This window comes from Mus musculus, chromosome 3, assembly GCF_000001635.26.
Source record: "Mus musculus strain C57BL/6J chromosome 3, GRCm38.p6 C57BL/6J".
Classification (NCBI taxonomy): Eukaryota; Metazoa; Chordata; class Mammalia; order Rodentia; family Muridae; genus Mus; species Mus musculus.
Window position 1 is genome coordinate 19,455,944 of NC_000069.6, and position 7,881 is coordinate 19,463,824.

Genomic DNA, 7,881 nt, shown 5'->3' on the forward strand with positions numbered 1-7,881 from the left:
GGCTGGTAGTATCAACAGTCCAGGAAGTACATGGGTTTTACCTATAGTGTTGCTGCCATTTGTGGTGGAGGGTGTTTAAAGTGAAACATAATACAGCAGGAGCAATTTCCATTTGACTTTATAATCCTATCATCAAAATACCAAGGGAGAGAGCATATCATGTTTTCTCTGAACTGTGTCTTTTGCAACTTGAGAGTCAAGTTCAGGTTTCTTGACGTACCTCTGGTTATTAAATCTGAATTAATTATTGTGTCCAATTTCCTCCATCTACTCCCTCAGACAAGTGCAAACAAGCAAGGAAAGGTTACACCATGGCCAATAGAAATCACATCAAGGGAATGTTCAGACAATACAGTGATCTGCTGGTAGGAATTTGTTCACTGAGCAGAAACGAAAAGGTTCAGGGAGACACAAACTAAAACGTGTTGGGTATACCTCATATCCTGTTTAATTCACACTTTCCAGGTATGGATTAAATCATATCAAGAAAAAATTTCCCCTAACTATGAAAGGAGGAGGTTTCTTCTTTCTTTTCTTATCATCTTTTCTTCCCTCAGGAGAAAGTGGGTGGACCAGGTTCTTATGAGGAAAAATGTTTTTTTTTCATGGCTTGTGTGCGAAATGACTCATGATCTCAAACAGAAGTCTCTGAAGCTGGGCCTTGCCAAAGGATGTTAACTCCTCGAAGTGTTTTATTTCTTGTGATAAGTTCAAGTAACAATGAAGGAAGAATTAATGAAAAAATTTCATCATTTTGTCTTCTAAAAACTATACTTCTCTTCACATTGCCTTGTTGTCTTGGCCATAAATATCTATGATAGATTTGAGTGAAGGACACCGAAAGTTGGTTCTAGACAGGAAAATAAAAATGCTTCTTATTCTCTTTATTAAAAACAAAACTGAATGGTTCCCTCCTCTTAGAATAATTTTGTAGAGGTCTATTCATTGCATAGTGACTCAAAAGTAAAGAGAGAAGACAAAACTGAGGTTCCAATATTCTTTTGAGAGTCTGTACCTGATAGCCTAAGCATGTCCGGTCCAGTAGGCCTCACTGCAGGGCTTCACCATCTCTCAGCAGTACTGGCTGGAAGGGCCTTTGAGAAACACTTATTTGAGTTACAGCAGCTTTCAGAAGGCTAATTGCTGATGTGGTAGCTGCCTGCTGTATATTGTGGGTTAATTGGGACCATCTGATACATGGTAATTTAATCCAAAAGAATAATAAATCTTAATAATTCTCTGAGTAGTCATGATCCCTTTTAGTTCCTGACTGAGTGGAGGCCTCTTTGCTTCAGAGAGCTGGCCACCCAAATCCTTCATGACTCATACTTTGTATAAGTTTTGTACATGTAATTGAAAAAAATCTATCTTTTGAGTAGCTTTTTAGAGTATAGTATTATTTTTTAATTACTAAAATTGTTATTAAAATTTCTTGGTTGTTTTTTATTTAAATGTGTTCATAAAAAGCATTTAAAATTTAAAATTAGATTTATTTTAATTCATGTGATGAGCCTTTTGCCTGTATGTATGTGTGTGCACCAGGTACATGCCTGATACCCATAGATGTCAAAAGAGAGCATCAGACACTCTGGGAACTGGAGTTACAGATAGTTGTAAACTACTGTATATGTGCTGGGAACCAAACTTAGGACTTCTGTAAGAGCAGTGTCCTAAACTGCTGAGTCATCTTTCTAGCCTTTCAAAAAGCCCTTGTATTCTAGATACTTACCCTTATATCCACAAGATCGCTCTCATTCCTTACCAAAGAGCTACTTTTTTTTTTAAACAGTAGATGGAGGCTTTACAGAGATTTACAACTGGTCAAGATGCAGAGCTAAGTGACCATTGAGTGCCCAGCAACAGTTGATGCATCTAGATCAGTTACGACATTTCAGCTTACAAGGTGGAAGTGGCTGTGCGGCTTACTTGTCCTTCTTCTTTGATACCATGTTTAGGCTTTAAGTTGTCCTTGAAATAAAAACACAAGTCTTGAAACGGCTGGTATATACAATTCAGAGCCCATTCAGGAGTGAAAGCCAGAGCTGGGAATATAGCTTAGTTAAGTGCATTACGGTTCCAGGCTCAGTCTCTTACATTGTTAGCAAAAGGAAAAGAGATGAAACCAAACGTATATGAGATTTGTGTGATTGGAGAGCATTTTTTAACATCAAGAAACTCCGAACCGTAATCACAATGATAAGCTTAACAGAAAAAGATACTCTTTTAAAATCTGTTTTCCTTCAGATTAATTTTGTCTCTAATTTTTTACTTTGAGAATTACCGAGAGCTAAGCAATGAAATATGACTTTAAGACTTAGTATTATTTTAATTTATTAGTCTACCGTTCAGGAGCTTATTCTTTGATGACAATTTTTAAACATGTCTAGGCTTTTTGTAATTTCAAAGAAAATGTTTTTGATATTGTTTCTAACTGACCACATACATATACTTCTCAGAGTTATGAGCCTGATACTGTGTCCACTGGCTCATTCATATCACTGATGAATTCGCCATGGGTTGGCGAACAGTTCACGTCCCCAGAGATAAGCTTGGTCCTATGCTGCAGCTTGCAGAGGACTTAATTTCCCTTTATCTTAATTCTTATCTAATGTGGTCTAATGTAAGCAAGCTAGGTGTTCATCCGGTGTCCTAAATATGAGAAAACAGAAACAGAAACCCCAAGTTTCTTTCTCAGAATGTACGTTGGGGGCTTGGGGAAGGCAGCCTGGAAAACCAGCAGCTGAGCAGAGCTTCTCTTCTGTTAGCTATTGGTGCCTGTATTATCGTTCCACTCCATGCAAACTGTGTTCCGAGAACGTAGTCTGTTTGCTCTTCCTCAGAACACCGCATGTGTCTATTCTCATAATTGATTCTTTTAATTGTGCTTATTGGTAGTAAGAACCACACCTTTTCTGGAATGTCCCATCTGCATCTGTCCTATGAATCATTTAAGACCCTTTTCAGGTCACAGCATTTCCATGAGAACATTCCAGCTTGTGCTAAGTGGAAGGAAGTGTTCTGTCTGTGGACTCTACAGTACCACAGAACTCTCTACCTCTATCAAGTATGCTTCCCACCAGACTTGTTGACCACCAGCCTTCCTCACCAAGCCGTGAGAGGTTAAAGAAAAAGTGCCATGTGTTCGGGGCATTTTGTCCTCCACCTGCCCACACTCACACCTACACTTGTGCTCAGTTCTGGGGTGTGGTGGCCTTTAAAGAGCTAATGGAAGAACGATGACTCACTCACTGACTTAGAGCCTCCCTCCCCACCCTACACACCCTCACTTGCTTTCTCTTCCCATCCTTCACCCTATTCCTGTTTGCTATGAGTTGGCTGTGACTATGGCTGCTCTCTTTATACTCATGACGCTATCTAAGACTGGACTTTGGCTTTTAAGAGCATGTGCCTAGAAGTGAAGGAATGGCTCTAGCATGGCTAACCATGTGACATATGTTGCATTGCAAAACAAACGTGGCTCTATTTCTCTTTAGAAAGCAATGTCTCCTCATAAATGCTGTAATCAATTATCTCTCAGGGAAGAAGAATTTTATTCTTATAATAACATTTTACACAATTACTAATAATGAAACCAAATTGCTCAAATATGCAAAGACATCAGCTATCATTTGCATATCTAAAATGGCAGGGGGTTATAGGCTTGACTCAACCATTGATATGACTGATGTCTTTTGCACAGAGTTTATATATTCAGAACAGAAGTAAAACTGCCACGAGATAAGGTAGACTAAGGGTTAACAGCTCTCCTTCCTTCCTTCCTTCCTTCCTTCCTTCCTTCCTTCCTTCCTTCCTTCCCTCTCTGTCTCTGTCTCTGTCTCTGTCTCTCTCTCTGTCTCTCTCTCTCTCTCTCTCTCTCAGCCACATGGCCTTTTGCAGTTTCTATACCTACTATTCTGGTTTCTACCATCAATAGTTTGTGGGTTGAACAATTTTACTTGGTAACCTCCTAAGCTCATCCTATAAAAACATGGCATGACAGAAGATCTTCGGGAGGTAGACTGCTGTAACCCAGCTGAACCTCTTTGGAGTTTTATGATTCCTCGTTTGTGGTGCTCTGTGGTGGCCATTCTATTCAACCACAGTGCAGCCTCCTGGAACTCAACAGGGCCACAGTGTGCTTTCAGAAGCAGGAAAGAAGACAGCTTAAGTTATTCCAATTGATCAAATTCTGTCTTCCTCTCCTCCTTTTCTGCCAGCATGTCTAAGTATTGAGTCACTGGCCGAGGCAGTAGGAGAACAGCGAATGCATAGCATGGACAGATAACAGGTACAGAACCCATAAGGCACTAGAGACAGGATTACTGTCCCATTGGTCCAACTCCAACATATTCAGGACGGAAAGTGCAATCCCCCGCCTTTGAGGAGGGCAGATAGGATTTCAAAGACGTGAAGACTAAGAACTTTATTATAAGCTCCTCAACAAGAATCGAACATTCCAAGGCAAGCAAAATGAAACACCCAGCAGCATAATCAAGACTGGGGAGATGAGAATCCAGACTATGCCACAGAGGAGACAATCCTACAACCATACCAATTGTTGCCATCAGGTTCTTGATGGAAACAACCAGAGATTCTGAATTGTCTGCACATTCATAGCCAACTATCCAGAGCTACTTTCCTGTTTATAGCCAAGTTACACATGTAGTTAACTCAAAACAGTTCTTTGTCTAAGCAACCCCATCCTCCCTTGTGATCTTTTGCCAGGCCCCTTGGTTAACAATCTTCCATATAAATTGTATACATAAATAGCTAATCTGGGCAGACAGGAACTAACTAGCATAATCAAGAGACTGACACAGCATGGTGCCAGTTGCACAGAAAGCACTTAGTAATCAAAAAGCCAAGGCAGGAGACACATGCTACACGGGGAAATTGTCTTGAAAATGAAAAGAGGAGGAACTAAGGAAGTGCTTAGTGGACATTTAAGGAAAAGGTTCATAGCACTGACAAATTGTCATAGACACTGCACTTTGTTTGCGAGGTCTGCTTTGACATACCATGTCTACAGTTCAGAGCTGAGAGCTGAGGCTGTGTGTAGCCTGGACTAGCTAAGGGGAACCTCACTGCATGTGTTCTTCTGACTGAGGTGTGAGGACGCAATCTTAAGAGAAAAAGAAGGTATATCTGTTTCTATCAAAATTTCTTCATAGATTATAATTAATTTTGACCTAAGAAAAAAACATTTTTGAGACAGGGGTTCTTTGTGTAGCCATGGCTGTCCGGGAGTTTGCTCTGTAGGCCAGGCTGGCCTCTAGCTCAGACATCTACCTGCCTCTGCTTTCCATGAGCTGGCATTTAAGGTGTGCACCACCACTGCCTGCCTAGTAAAACTTTTCTTAGCAATAAAGATTTATAAGCCCGGTAATATTCTTAAAATTTAAAAAGTATAGGAACCCAACAAGGCAAATATAATCTTCCTTATAATAGTGTGATTTGTAAAGTCAGCCTTTGAGTTTTTTCCAAGATTTTGAGCTTCTCAGAGTTTATCTGTATATAGCATTGCTAGAAATTCAATATTACTCAGTCAAATAATCAGAATGACTTCTGAATGCCAGTGATCATCTTTTCTTCACATGTACCAAGGGATGTTCTAAGTAGACAACTTTCACCTCGTCCTGCTTTTATTTTGAATAGGTTTCATTTTACAGATAATGTTTATTACTGTATGTTATATAAGATCCTTTAGGGAGCTACATGATCCGCTGTTATGTAAAAAGTATGCAAAATATTGTTCTCCAGCACTGGAAAAGAAAGGGAGGAAAGGGGAGGGGGAGGGAAAATAGTGATGTAAGGCATATTATCTGTGTGGGGGATAAAGTCTATCAGTGCCTGTTGGGGAATCAACTGCTAAGGAAAGTAGACCCCAAAACAACAACACTAAAGTTGTCATGACCCAGATTGGAGATTAAAATTCAAGGCCATTATTTTGTGGATTTTTCTATGTACTTTACCATGTGAAAAAATACATAAAAATCCAGCTAACACTGGATTTGTTGAAGATAATGTAGTTTTTAATTTTGTCATGAAGTTGAAGATTCATATAAATAATAGTTTGCAAGCATATCAGCTCGATGGTCAGTCTATAGTTTATTAAGGGACAGTTTTAATTTAAAGGAAGTCAAGAAAGTCATGATTATATATGGTAGAGTTTCCTGAAAACACCAAGAATGTATAATGAAAGTAGTTCTCGACTCGAGCCCCGGGCTACCTTGCCAGCAGAGTCTCGCCCAACACCCGCAAGGGTCCACACGGGACTCCCCACGGGACCCTAAGACCTCTGGTGAGTGGATCACAGTGCCTGCCCCAATCCAATCGCGCGGAACTTGAGACTGCGGTACATAGGGAAGCAGGCTACCCGGGCCTGATCTGGGGCACAAGTCCCTTCCGCTCGACTCGAGACTCGAGCCCCGGGCTACCTTGCCAGCAGAGTCTTGCCCAACACCCGCAAGGGCCCACACGGGACTCCCCACGGGACCCTAAGACCTCTGGTGAGTGGAACACAGCGCCTAACCCAATCCAATCGCGTGGAACTTGAGACTGCGGTACATAGGGAAGCAGGCTACCCGGGCTTGATCTGGGGCACAAACCCCTTCCACTCCACTCGAACCCCGGCTACCTTGCCAGCTGAGTCGCCTGACACCCGCAAGGGCCCACACAGGATTCCACACGTGATCCTAAGACCTCTAGTGAGTGGAACACAACTTCTGCCAGGAGTCTGGTTCGAACACCAGATATCTGGGTACCTGCCTTGCAAGAAGAGAGCTTGCCTGCAGAGAATACTCTGCCCACTGAAACTAAGGAGAGTGCTACCCTCCAGGTCTGCTCATAGAGGCTAACAGAGTCACCTGAAGAACAAGCTCTTAACAGTGACAACTAAAACAGCTAGCTTCAGAGTTTACCAGATGGCGAAAGGCAAACGTAAGAATCCTACTAACAGAAATCAAGACCACTCACCATCATCAGAACGCAGCACTCCCACCCCACCTAGTCCTGGGCACCCCAACACAACCGAAAATCTAGACCCAGATTTAAAAACATTTCTCATGATGATGATAGAGGACATCAAGAAGGACTTTCATAAGTCACTTAAAGATTTACAGGAGAGCATTGCTAAAGAGTTACAGGCTCTTAAAGAAAAGCAGGAAAACACAGCCAAACAGGTGATGGAAATGAACAAAACCATACTAGAACTAAAAGGGGAAGTAGACACAATAAAGAAAACCCAAAGCGAGGCAACGCTGGAGATAGAAACCCTAGGAAAGAGATCTGGAACCATAGATGCGAGCATCAGCAACAGAATACAAGAAATGGAAGAGAGAATCTCAGGTGCAGAAGATTCCATAGAGAACATCGACACAACAGTCAAAGAAAATACAAAATGCAAAAGGATCCTAACTCAAAACATCCAGGTAATCCAGGACACAATGAGAAGACCAAACCTACGGATAATAGGAATTGATGAGAATGAAGATTTTCAACTTAAAGGGCCAGCTAATATCTTCAACAAAATAATAGAAGAAAACTTCCCAAACATAAAAAAAGAGATGCCCATGATCATACAAGAAGCATACAGAACTCCAAATAGACTGGACCAGAAAAGAAATTCCTCCCGACACATAATAATCAGAACAACAAATGCACTAAATAAAGATAGAATATTAAAAGCAGTAAGGGAGAAAGGTCAAGTAACATATAAAGGAAGGCCTATCAGAATTACACCAGACTTTTCACCAGAGACTATGAAAGCCAGAAGAGCCTGGACAGATGTTATACGGACACTAAGAGAACACAAATGCCAGCCCAGGCTACTATACCCGGCCAAACTCTCAATTACCATAGATGGAGAAACCAAAGTATTCC